The sequence below is a fragment of the Podarcis liolepis genome (assembly GCF_965112155.1).
Source record: "Podarcis liolepis genome assembly, chromosome: 9".
Classification (NCBI taxonomy): Eukaryota; Metazoa; Chordata; class Lepidosauria; order Squamata; family Lacertidae; genus Podarcis; species Podarcis liolepis.
The window spans coordinates 2,058,905-2,072,536 of record NC_139564.1 but is presented as its reverse complement, the minus strand read 5'-3'; the positions used below and the strand labels follow the sequence as shown (position 1 = coordinate 2,072,536).

General features: G+C 48.3%; 1 protein-coding gene and 1 long non-coding RNA gene across 2 annotated transcripts in view; one reads left to right on the top strand and one right to left on the bottom strand.

Annotated features, from left to right (window-relative positions):
* LOC310686051 overlaps nucleotides 1–13,632 on the bottom strand; it is a 424,340-nt gene that overhangs the window by 17,624 nt on the left and 393,084 nt on the right. Inside the window, exon 2 of the long non-coding RNA XR_014515682.1 lies at nucleotides 639–3,557. This is a non-coding gene — a long non-coding RNA (uncharacterized lncRNA). The remainder of the gene's footprint in view (nucleotides 1–638; nucleotides 3,558–13,632) is intronic.
* Nucleotides 9,754–13,632, top strand: part of LOC310714800 (uncharacterized protein) — a 33,007-nt gene continuing 29,128 nt past the window's right edge. Inside the window, exon 1 of the mRNA XM_083520458.1 lies at nucleotides 9,754–9,882. The gene's annotated coding sequence lies outside the window, so the exon portion shown is untranslated. The remainder of the gene's footprint in view (nucleotides 9,883–13,632) is intronic.

Here is a 13,632-nt window from a genome sequence, read left to right as displayed (position 1 = left end):
TTATTTTTTTAAAAAAGAAGAGCCTGATCAGCCTTATGGGGGCCAATCTAGTCCAGCATCTTCTGCCATCGATCGCCCTCTCCACCTCCATGAATTTGTCCAATCCTCTCCTAAAGCCATCTAGTTTGGTGGCCATTCCTGCCTCCTGTGGTTTAACAGTGTGTTGCACAAAGAAGTCTTTTCTTATCTCTCCTGCGTGTTTTGCATCCGTCTCCTCAATCATCTTTTGTTATTAAGGATTGCGTTCACTTCATTATGCGTTACGTTTTCTTTTGCTAAAATAGCTTTTGTTGCTCTTCCTGTGTGCTGGGCTTCCCCTCCTGGGGTAATGGTGGTCCAGGACCTGACTTTGGCGTCTGTCAAGTATGCAAAACAAGATTTACAAGCAGCTGCAGGAAACAGACCAATGCGGATTGTCAAGGCAGTTTCTTTTGGCATTTCTTGAAATGATGGCTCGGGATAAGAGCTCTTTCGCTCACAGGCTGTTTCCCTCTTTTTCATCCCCTTAAAGACTTCGGTCGCGGAATCGCCAGTGGATTGAGCTGGGTAATAATGGTGGCCAAAAGGAAATTGTGTGTGCAAATTGGGCAGAAACCTGCCATGAGTCGTAGCTAGTGCTTCCATCCCACTAGAACTACTTCCTCCTCCTCTCCCCTCTCCCATGGTCTTCTGCACTCAAAAACTGCTCCAAAATGTTTGTGGAGTCTCCAGATAATTTTTTTTTTTGGGGGGGGGTGCACAGCGAGAGGAAGCAATCCTGCTGCACAAGTGGAACTCCATTGGCGAACCATTTGAGACAACCCATTATGATGATGATGATGATGATGATTTGGCTTACGCCCCAGGCAGGTCACTTTGGTGTTGCTAACGCACTGTTAGTCTCCTCCCCTGGAGGTGTACTCCATTGTCTCTCAGTGTAGACTTTATTGATACTAAGCCGCGCTCCCTGGTTCATGCTGCCCATTATTGTAGGCAATATTGATTGGTGTTGCTGCCAGTCTGTGAGGACAATATTTGATTCAGGTGGGCTGCCTGCCAGTGTAGACATTATTGACCTCAGTGGTTTGCAATCTTGTGTATACGCAGCTGTCTTTTATTGTTTGCTATGCCTGCCAACAAGAAGCAAGCTTCTGGTGCTTCTCCCCCACGCACTAGGCACGGGACTGCTAGAGTATCTCAGTACTCTGCTCCTTTGTCCTGTTGTGTTTGGGTTTGAACATCGTTTTCCCCACCAAATTTATTCCGGGGGTTAATAACAACATGGCTGACGCATTATCTCAGTTCCAGATGGATAGTTTTCCATTTTTAGCGCCCGAGCCCCAGCAGTTACCAGAGCATTTCTTGGAAGCTTGACGTGATGCAGGGAGTATCTGCCTCTTGCACCATCCATGCTTAGATCCTACAAAAAGGCGTGGTCCGATTTTATTGCTTTCCGCACAAAATCTAACTCAGAACTTGCCAGCCTCCTACGGAGGATCACGTATTGCCTTGTGCACCTCTGGAGGCTAGGTCGCATGGCTAAAGCATTATCCATCCAATCTGCTGCTCTTGCCTTCTTCAGCAAATGTATTTCCTGTTGATCCCTGCGCAGCATTTATGGTATGTAGGGCGATGAATGTTGGGGTAGACTTCAACCACCAAACACGGAGAGTAGAAAAACGATCACTTTTGACCTCCTTTACCATATCTGTAGGGTTTTAACAGTCATTTGCTGGTTAAAATACAAGTCTCGCCTGTCTTGGCAGTATATGTCATAGCATTATTCGGGGCCCTCAGAGTGGGCGAAGTTGTCAATGAGGGTGAGCCAGGCATTTCCTCCAGGGGGTTACTGTTAGAGGACATAAATTTGTCTTAGAATTGGTAATATGCACCCAACAATCTAAAATCAGGGAAAGGAGCCCTCATCAGACTCTCGGCATCAGAGCACAAGGGCCCGTGTCCCGTAAAGGATGCCAGGAGATACCCCTGCTTCAGGGGTCCTGGTCCGGGCCCCTTCCTTATTCACCAAGATCGCTCTCGCCTGGCTGGACACCAGTTTACCCGGTGATGCGGAAAGCTCTCCAGGCCTGTGGTCTCCCGGCTGTGGATCTTGCTGTGCATTCCTTTAGGATTGGTGCTGCCATGATGTCTGCCCATTGGGGTGTGCCAACCGACAGAATCAAGGATATGGGATGCTGGAGATCTGATGCATATAGAAGGTATATCTGCAAGAACCCATGGTAATCATGCTCTGCACTCCTTTATTTTCAGGTTGCCCCGAGATAAACATATGGATCGTAGGACACTGTATTATTCACTGGGCCCATGTGCGTGCCATCAATACTGGCTTGGGTAGCTGCCTAGGGCTTCCTGAAAATGTCAGTGTCTCCTGGGTCACAAGGTGTGACTTGAAATGGGAGGAGCTTATGCCAATCGTGATGGCCAGAGCTGCCTTGCATGGCCCCCCCAACGCTCTGATTGTTCAACTTGGAGAGAACGACCTGGGTCAAAGGAACGGCAATGACCTAAACATAAGCATGAGAGAGGACTTTGCTAAACTGGCTGTTTTGTTCCCAGACATGACCTTAATCTGGTCTGAAATGCTGGTGAGGCGGCATTGGCGAGATTGCTCCCGCCCGCACAGAATCGACAAGGCCAGGAAAGCTATTAATCGTAGGGTGGGATATGAGGTGCAGCTCTTGAATGGACGGGTGATACGACACCCCAACATTACTTACAAGCAGGAGGACTTGTTTCATAACGACGGCGTTCACCTTTCCGATTTGGGAAGTGATGTTTGGCTGGTTGATATCGTCAAGGGCATTAGGGATTGGCTGCAGGTGTGAGGGTGTTGGCAGCGATCCTTTGGGGCTTGAGTGGCGGTTAGGCATTGGGTAAGTCTTGTTTATGGGAGGGGAGATTGTAGCCTCCGCCTGCCCCTCCTTGTTAAGGGTATCCTGTTAAAGGGATCCGGGTGTGTGGTGCCTGTCCAAAGCCTGGGCGTGGGCTAGGGCCATGCCACAACCCCTTCGGGGACCCTGGGGGTGCCACAATTTGATGTATATCATAGGGCTCCCACTACCGGTGGTTTATTCTTAGGATATTATTCTTCTCCCTGCAGACAGGCAGGAGTCAGGATATAGTCTGGTTTCGCCCAATGCCTAAGACAAACCGCTCACATATGTAACCAATAAAGTTATGGCCCATTTTATCCCATTAACCTAAATATTTGTGTCTGTTTTTTTATTATCTAAGGGGGCTGCAGGGCCCGGGGTCTCGACACGCAGTGAGACCAGGCTTGATTTCTGTTTGAATCCAAGACCATGGTAGGCAGTAGCTCCCAAGCTGTGGGGTCATCCTGGGGTTCCTTTTGCCCGTGGGGAAGGCCACTTCAACCTGCTGCTCCCACCACCACCTGTAAGTAGTAAGGAAGTAAATTTTTATCTATACCCCGCCCTGCCCGGCTAAGACCGGGCTCAGGGCAGCTAACATCAAATATCAAATACATTAAAACACAATCAAACAATTGATTAAAATACAGTTTAAAAATTAGAATCAGGATAAAATTAAGTAACTGCCTATGAATTACAACCATAGGGGTTGGGAACCTCAAGTATTCATCAGGGCCAGCTATCCATGCTGATCCCACATGAGCCAATAAAAGGGCCAAAGAGGTAACTTACAGGGTTCCATAGAGGGAGGTCAAATTGGGCCTGGACCGAAGGCCATGCAGAACAGCTCCATCTTGCAGGCCCTGCAGAAGGATGTCAAGTCCTGCAGGGCCCTGGTCTCCCGCGATAGAGCGTTCCACCAGAATGGGGCCAAAGCCGCAAAGGCCCTGGCCCTGGCTGAGGCCAGTTTAACCTCTTTGAGACCTGGGACCTCCAAGATACTATTATTTGTGGACTGTAAGGTCCTCTGCAGGGCATACCAGGAGAGGCAGTCCTGTAAGTACGAGGGTTCTAGGACGTATAGGGCTTTAAAGGTTAAACCCAGCATCTTAAACCTGACCCTGTACTCCAGCGGGGCCAGTGCAGCTGGTATAGTACTGGATGAATGTGGTCCTGTGGCAAGGACCCCGTAAGGAGCCTTGCAGTGGAATTCTGCACCTGCTGGAGTTTCTGGGTCAGCTTCAAGGGCAGCCCTGTGTAGAGTGAGTTACAATAATCGAGCCTGGAGTAGACCGTCGCTTGGATTACTGTGGCTAGATCAGAGCGAGAAAGGTAAGGAACCGGCTGCTTAGTAAGGCGAAGGTGGAAAAATGCCGCCTTTGCTGTAGCTGCAACCTCCATAGAGAGAGAGGAGTGGAAGGTTAAACCCAAACTCCTGATAGAAGGCGCTGGCACTAATTGAGCCCCCGCAAGAGATGGGAGTTGGCCCCCCAACCCCATGTCATCCCGACCCAGCCGGAGAACCTCTGTCTGATTTAACTTTAACCGGCTCCCACGCAGCCATCTAGCCCCAGCTTCCAAGCATCTGGTCATTGTGTCCGGGGCTGAGTCAGGATGGCCGTCCATCAACAGATAAAGCTGGGTGTCATTAGCATATTGATGACAACCCAGCCCAAAATTCTGGACAAGGGGGTGCATAAAAATGTTAAAAAGCATCGGAGAGAGGATTGCGCCCTGCGGCACTCCACACACCAAGGGGTGCCGCGACAGCTCCCCTAGCACCACCCTCTGTCCCCGACCTGAAAGGAAAGAGTGCAGCCATTGTAAGACTGTGCCCTGAATCTCTACGTCGGCAAGGCGGTGGTCCAAAAGTTCGTGGTCGACCATGTCGAAGGCTACTGACAAATCTAAAAGAATCAGCAGTCCCGACACACCTCGATCCAGCTGTCTACGGAGGTCGTCTGTTAGGGTGACCACAGCAGTCTCAGTCTCATAACCAGGAAGGAAGCCAGACTGAAATGGATCCAAAGCCGATGTTTCATCCAGAAACCTACTAAGCTGTTCAGCAACCGCTCTCTGAATTACCTTGCCCGGGTACAAAAGGTTCAAAACCGGGCGGTAATTGGATAGATCTAAAGGATCTGATGATGTTTTTTGTTTAAGAGCGGACGCACCACTGCCTCCTTCAACTCCCCTGGGAATGTCCCCAAGCCGAGGGACAAATTGATGATAACCCAGGGGGATCCGCACCTCATCTGGACACGCTCTAATCAGGACGGGCATGGGTCAAGGAGGCAAGTGGTGGGCCTTCCAGCTAGGAGGAGTCTGTCCACATCGGCTGGGGGTATCCTATCGAAGTGGTCCAATACTGGACCAGAGGACAGTCGAGGGGTCTCCAGTTCTGTTATTGTATCCAAATTGGCGGAGCAGCAAGACACTCTGCAAAAAGGCTCGCAAATGCCTCACAGCTGTGAGTCGAATTCATATTTAAATTTGGCTGTCCCTCTGGGGACGTTAACGACCTAATTATTCTAAAAAGTTGTGCCAGGCGAGAGCTAGCAGATGCAATGGAAGCTGAGAAGTAGGACTTCTTAGCAGCTTTCACTGCCATCTCATAGGCTTTCCTAAGTGTCCTATAAGATGTTCTTGAGCCTCTGTCGCGAGCATGCGACGTTGAAGTCTCCCAAAACCAATAGGTTAGGAACTCCGAGGCCCAGTCTGCCACCGCCTCCAACAGGCCTGACAGGATGGCTGCCGGTACGCTATGTGGTTGGTACACCAGCCAGACAGCCAAGCTCTCTTTCGTGCCCCACACCAGGCCAACACATTCAATTCCGGACATCGATGGTGCTGGCAGAGCCCTGAAAGAGCAATCCTCCCAAACTAACAGTGCTACCCCTCCCCCTCGACCCACAGTCCGCGACTGGTGAAGGACGGAGAAACCCAAGGGGTGCCATCTCATGGAAGGCAACTGTTTCACCTTCGTGCACCCAGGTCTCTGTCACACAAGCCAGGTCAACCCCCTGCAAGGTGAAAAAGTCTCGTAGGGTAGCGGTTTTATTGCCTATAGACACCAGTGACAGAGGTAGGTAATCCCTGCTCACCCTACCTTCATCCCCCAGGATGGGGCGCAGATGGGAAGGGGTTCGAGCATCTCCGCATCTCAAGCTCCTTCGGCTATTGTATCTGCCCCCAAAGCCATACCTGCCTCGCTCCTCAACAATGGTGATCCCAAGCCCAGTGTTGGCCTTCCTTATAAAAGAACGATGTCCCTTTAATGATATATTTAATCCCTGGTCCAGGTCTCCTGAATCAAAAGGTGTGATATTGAGATAAAAAGTCAGTGGGACAATGTCCGTGTATAGCCTGGGTACTATTGTGTAGTTTCAACTGTCTATCGGCGACATGTGGTTCTTTGAACAGCTTAGGAATGTCAGGGTTATCAGATTCCCCCTCTTCATCACTGTTGCTTGGGAAGAGAGGATGAGCTGGGACAGCTGAGACCCCTTCCCACTAGGGACTTTCCTGGGAGTATTACAGGACTCTTTCCTTTGCAATTATTTTTTTTAAAGTGGAGATGGAATTAGTATGTTGTGATTTTTGAAGGTGGGTGGGTTTCATTTGGCATGTCACCTGGAAGAGGAGGAGGAGGAGGAAGAAGAAGAAGAAGAAGAAGAAGAAGAAGAAGAGGAGGAGGAGGAGGAGTTTGGATTTGATATCCCGCTTTATCACTTCCCGAAGGAGTCTCAAAGTGGCTAACAATCTCCTTTTCCTTCCTCCCCCACAACAAACACTCTGTGAGGTGAGTGGGGCTGAGAGACTTCAGAGAAGTGTGACTGGCCCAAGGTCACCCAGCAGCTGCATGTGGAGGAGCGAGGAAGCGAACCCGGTTCACCAGATTACGAGTCCACTGCTCTTAACCGCTACACCACACTGGCTCCTCTTCTCTTCTTGGCCTTGGGGGGTGGGATGGCTTGCAGAGGGAGCCTCAGCTGGTGCATGGAGGTCAGGAAGGGGGAGAAGCTGCAGCCAAAGAGCACTGTGGGGCTGTCTCTGCTCAATGCAGGAGGGCTTCCTGGGCTTAGCCCTCACTCAGCTGCTGTTTCTCCACCTTCTGCACTCACCCCCACCCTGTGGTGAGGCACCATGAGGGTCTTTATGGTGATGTCGACATTCCTGCATGGCCAGGGGTTGGTCTGGATGACCCTTGGGTATGGTGACCATATTTTTTTCAATGAATCTGGGGACATTTTTTTTTAAAAAAACATGCTTTATTATCCATAATTACATCTATAAATCAAAGACATATCTTCCTTATTTTACATAAATCAGTTTTGTCAAAGCAAAAATCCAACAAAAGAATATGTCTTCCTACAATAATTTTGTACATAAACTTGACTTCCTATCCTTTCCAAATAAAAAATAAAAAAATTACGTTAAAAAACCTATTGCTTCAACAAGAAAACTCCACGGACAAAAACAACAGGCATATAAAAGTTATGACGCTGGTAGATGAGCCCCTCAGGTCGAAAGGCGTTCAACATGCTACTGAGGAAGAGCGGATGACATTAGGTAAAAAAGAAAAATGGGGAGGGGGAGAGGGACTGAAAAGTATATTTTTAAATAATATATATGTATATTTTTTGTAAGAAAGGGCAGACAAATGCAGAATTTTTTATGGGAACTGATGGTTCTGATGCACAAGAGAAACGACTCTGTAAATAAACAGTGTGTTCTTTGATATCCAGGATTATTTTATCATTTGTCTGGACTTATTACAAAGCCACAAGCTTTTTATATTTTCCTTGCCAGTTTGTTTCAGCATAAATGCTGATGGCAAAGAGTTGCATTGGGAATGCAGAAAGTTTGCGGGGGAGGGACGGACGGACTTGGAACCATTTTCACTTACAAATGTTTAATGTGTTTTAAATATTTTTTTAAAGGGGATGGAAATGGAAAATTGAAGCGGGAACAGCCTTGGTACATACATTTCTATGGATGGCATTGTAGTTAAAAATAAATCTAATTGAAGCTATTGTGGGGCGTGAGGCACTGAGGCAAATGGCTGATTAATTAGGGATGCAGGTGGCGCTGTGGGTTTAACCACAGAGCCTAGGACTTGCCGATCAGAAGGTCTGCGGTTCGAATCCCCGCGACAGGGTGAGCTCCTGCTCCTGCCAACCCAGCAGTTCGAAAGCACGTCAAAGTGCAAGCAGATAAATAGGTACCGCTCCGGCGGGAAGGTAAATGGCATTTCCGTGCGCTGCTCTGGTTCGCCAGAAGCGGCTTAGTCATGCTGGCCACATGACCTGGAAGCTGTATGCCGGCTCCCTCGGCCAATAAGGCAAGATGAGTGCCGCAACCCCAGAGTCGGCCACGACTGGACATAATGGTCGGGGTCCCTTTACCTTTACCTGTGCTGAAAGCTGCTCCCTTCTGGCAGGCAGGGAGCATCTGCAAAGTCCTACCCACAAGGTTTGGGAAGACCTGGGTATAATTTGCCTGATCCCACCGCGCATGTGGGTGGCTTTCCCCTATTTTTAACGACCTCCTAATTAGCGCTTTGGGAAAGATGGCGGGCACAAGGAGAAGGGACGACAGAGGACGAGATGGTGGGAGTGTTCTGGAAGCTACGAGCATGAATTTGACCAAACTGCGGGAGGCAGTGGAAGACAGGAGGGCCTGGCGTGCTCTCTTCCATGGGGTCACAAAGAGTCGGACACGACTAAACAACAACAACAAAATAAAAAAATTCCTTCCAGTAGCACCTTAAAGACCAACTAAGTTAGTTCTTGGTATCAGCTTTCGTGTGCATGCACACTTCTTCAGATAGGTCTTTAAGGTGCTACTGGAAGGAATTTTTTTATTTTGACTATGGCAGACCAACACGGCTACCTATCTGTAACAACAACAACAAAACATGGAGGGGGAAAAGCTAAACAACAACAACAATTCGTGCCTTTCCCCCATTCCTTGGAGGAGGGGAGTGGGAGACACGTGTGGACCTGCAGCTAGAAGTCTCCCACATGCTTTTACACTCCCGGTGAGTCTGAGGCTGGACCGAGACAGACAGGATACGATCATCCTTATAGTCATTGTCCCATACAGAACAACGAAATGGAAAAAAATCGACACCAGACATTCAGAAACCAACAAGCCTGCTATCCCAGCCTGGTTAACCCCCCCCCCCAAACTCTGATACCCCATAATTAAATACAATATATTCCCACAGAGACTACCTTACACTGCGTTTAAAACCAAAATCGCATTTGAATAAAAACTTTCTCGGGCGGCTAGTCCTAGTCTTTATAACCCTGGACCTTCTCCTAGAAGGCAGAAGCTGAAAATGTCTTAAAAGACAGCCCTGTTCAGGGAAGTTTTTGATATTTAACGCTGTATTGTTTTAACACTAGTCTAGGAGGGGGGCAGGAAGCAAAGAAGGGCGAGAGGCTCCAAGCCACAGCTGCCAACGTTTCCCTTTTTTAAAAGGGAAATTCCCTTATTCTGAATAGGATTCCTCACAAGTAAAGGGCAAAGTGGACAGCTCTGCCCAAAGCCGGGGCTGCAAAGACCCCCTCAGCGACCGCGGCGGGGAATCTCCCCTCATTTTTGAAATTTTTAGTCCCCCAAAATTACAAGGCATTAATAAAAGTACGGTACTTTCTGGGCCCGCTCTCTCTGGTCAGGCGCTCCCTCTCCTCAGAGGCTGCAGCGACACAGCGGGGCCGGGCGCTCTTTTAAACCTCCTCTAGCGGAGGCCGCGAGCCAAAAGGAAGTTCTTCGGCTGCCGCCTCAGTTTAAATACCCCCCCTCTCCGCCAGCGGATTGGCTGGCTGGAATGCTCGCTCGTCCCCATCCGGGAACCACCCGGGCGCGCATGCGCGGCGCGGCGCCGCCGTCCGTGTCGCTTGTTCCCCTCAGAGCAGCGGCCGAGGAGGAAGAGGAAGGAGCAGCAGCAGCTTGAGCGTCTCTCCCTCCGCGCAGGCGGGACCCGAGGCCCAGCCCGGCGGAGGTGAAGCGGCAGCGGGGGGCAGGAGGAGCGGGGGAGGAGGCAGGGGAGGGAGGCCTCGGCGCCCGCGAAGCCGCTTCTCAGAGTCCCTCAGGCCTCGGGCTCCGCCGCCAGGGCCCCCCTCCCCCCCCCCCAATGCGTGAGGGGAAGCCGTGAGGGGGGAAGGGAAGGCCTTCGTGGAGCTTCACATACCGTTAAACATATGGCCAGAACAGGACCAGCTTTGGTTATCAACATGGGTCTGGTGCTCCTAGTACTCCGTTTACTCTTTAGCATATTATACTGTACAGAAAGGCCATAGCTTAGGAATAGAGCATCTGCCTGGTATATCCCTGGTATTTCAAGATAGGGCAGGAAGACAGCCCTAGCAAGCCATTGCTAGTTATTATAGGCAATACTGCACTAGATGGATCAGCTCTCTTGACTCCGTATAATTTACTATGTTCATACTACAGTCCTGCAAAATCTGCCAAGCTAAGTTAAGAGCCCATAAAATCTGTGAAGAAATTTCCTGTGGCTTCTAGGGTGTAACTGAATGTTTCACTTCTTGGCATGTGGTTTGCACTCCCCAGATCAAAACCTCATTCGCTAGTGGAAATGGGTCTCACGACCTTCATTTTCAATGTGTGGTAACTTACTGAATTGAATCATAGAATCCTAGAGTTGGACTAGACCACAAGGGCCATCGAGTCCAACCCCCTGCCAAGCAGGAAACCCCATCAGAGCACTCCTGACATATGGTTGTCAAGCCTCTGCTTAAAGACCTCCAAAGTAGGAGACTCTACCACACTCCTGGGCAGCAAATTCCACTGTCCAACAGCTCTTACTGTCAGGAAGTTCTTCCTAATGTTTAGGTGGAATCTTCTTTCTTGTAGTTTGGATCCATTGGTCCGTGTCCGCTTCTCTGGAGCAGCAGAAAACAACCTTTCTCCCTCCTCTATGTGACATCCTTTTATATATTTGAACATGGCTATCATATCACCCCTTAACCTCCTCTTCTCCAGACTAAACATGCCCAGCTCCCTTAGCCGTTCCTCATAAGGCATCGTTTCCAGGCCTTTGACCACTTTGGTTGCCCTCCTCTGGACACATTCCAGTTTGACAGTGTCCTTCTTGAACTGTGGTGCCCAGAACTGGACACAGTACTCCAGGTGAGGTCTGACCAGAGCAGAATACAGTGGCACTATTACTTCCCTTGATCTAGGGAATTTACAGAATAAAGAAAGACATCTCTGCATGTTCAGTCTGATCAATTCTAAAGAATTGAACTTCTTTAGAATTGGTTAACATTTGATCCTTGCGGTAACTTGGTTTTGCCTTGAGCACCTGTGTTCCTTTCCCTAAAGGTGTTACATTCATACAGAGACCTTCCCGCATTTCCAGTGCCGTAGTGGGATATAACACAGGTAGAAATTTTGGGTTTACAGAATAAAGAAAGACATTTCTGCATGTGCAGTCTGAGCATGTCCTATCTCGGTGAGTTCAAACGGTGAAAGAGAATGAACAAAGGAGGAAAATTAACTTTCTTCCAGGTGACCAACTGAGTCTTGGAATACTGTGGTCTCAACCCTTTCGTGCATTATCTAGTCTTAAACTTGCTAGTTATATTTGACTGCAATTTCCCGCACTTCATTTCATTGGTTCATTTCACGAAATGTATACACCGCTTGATTGTGAGAGAATGGCACAACAAAAGCTGGCGCCCAAAGGGATGCAGTGAAGGCACCTGCCTAATACCAGTCATGCTATTCATAGTTCAGTAGGTGGAAGTGGTGGCCATGTGGCAACTGAAAGATAGCAATGGGCTTTTAAAGGCAGCAGGGAAAGGCAGAAAGTGAGTTCCCTTCTTTCCCTGGAACTGTGCTAAATGATGCTGTGGCTCTTCGGGTCTTAAAAGTTGAAAATAGACATCGCTAGATAAGAGAGGCAAGAGGTCATTCACAAGCAACAAAACAACCTGTATGCTCTTCTCAGTGACGATAGCCCTCTGGGTGCAGAAATGCATCTTTGATTTGATTGTTTTGTATGTCTTTAAATGGCCCTAATGCTTTAAATGGCCTTTAAAAGTCCTCAAACTGCATATTTTCAGACAACAAAATCTTGTCTTAAAATGCATTTGGCCCGCTTCAAAGGAGAGCGTAATTCATAGGATTTAATCGCCATCTTCCAATATCTAAAGGGCTTTCACATGGAAAATGGAGCAAGCTTGCTTTTTGCTGCTCTGGAGAGTAGGACCCAAAACAATAGCTTCAAGTTACAAGAGAGGAGATTCTGAATTAACACCAGGAAGAACTTTCTGGCGGTAAGCGTTGTGGAACGGAATTCGTCAGAAAGTAGTGGACTCTCCTTCCTGGGAGGTTCTTAAGCAGAGGCTGCTTGGGCACCTATCGGGGATTCTTTAATTGAGATTACTGCATTGCAGGGGGTTGGACTAGATGACCCTCAAATGCCCTTTCCAACTCTACAATTCTGTAATTCTGTGATTCTATGCTGTGTGTGGGAATGGAGTACAATGGTACCTCGGGATACATACGCTTCAGGTTACAGACTCTGCTAACCCAGAAATAGTACCTCGGGTTAAGAACTTTGCTTCAGGATGAGAACAGAAATCGTACTGTGGCAGCATGGCAGCAGCAGGAGGCCCCATTAGCTAAAGTGGTGCTTCAGGTTAAGAACAGTTTCAGGTTAAGAACGGACCTCTGGAACGAGTTAAGTACTTAACCCAATGTACCACTGTATCCTAAAACTGAGTTAGAACACTGAACAGAAAGCACTACAATGTTTTATTGTGAGTCCCCTTGGAAAATCCAACAAGTAACTGCTACATGTTTCTTTAAAAAGTCTTGTTTCTGAGCTGGGGCTGATGCTGCAACTATGGTGGATATTTGAAGATAGAAGATCTTCAAATATCCACCATAGTTGCAGCATCAGCCCCAGCTCAGAAACAAGATCATGAATTTATGGTGGACTTCATTAAAATGAATAGTACTGCTAATTTAGCCCACAAGGTGGCAACAAAATTGTGCAGCTCTAATCCCAATACTAAGGGACGCGGGTGGCGCTGTGGGTTAAACCACAGAGCGTAGGACTTGCTGATCAGAAGGTTGGTGGTTTGAATCCATGCGGCGGGGTGAGCTACCGTGGCTCGGTCCCTGCCAACCTAGCAGTTCGAAAGCACATCAAATTGCAAGTAGATAAATAGGTACCGCTCTGGCGGGAAGGTAAACAACGTTTCCGTGTGCTGCTCTGGTTTGCCAGAAGCAGCTTAGTCATGCTGGCCACATGACCCGGAAGCTGTACGCCGGCTCCCTCGGCCAATAAAGCGAGATGAGCGCTGCAACCCCAGAGTCGGTCACGACTGGACCTAATGGTCAGGGTTCCCCTTTACCCTTAATCACAATTCTGCACAGGTCTAGAGGTGAATTTGCCCCTGCTCTGCATTCTTAAGCAGACTAACCCAATTCTCACGTCACTGACTGAAACACAGATTGAAACATACTTATATACTTCAGATTTTGCATTTATCTGAATTTTATGGTGCAGTACCGAAACACATATGATAATAATAGTTTGGGATAGTGTTAGTATTATTGATTGGTGTTACCCCAAGGTCTCCAAGCATCTTAGAACACATTAAAAAATGTAAAATATGTTTAGAAATGGATACATTGAGGTAAAACACATTTGACTATTTTGTGATAATATTTAGGAATATTGTGGTTCAGTGGTTATTGCGTTGGGCTAGGATGGGGG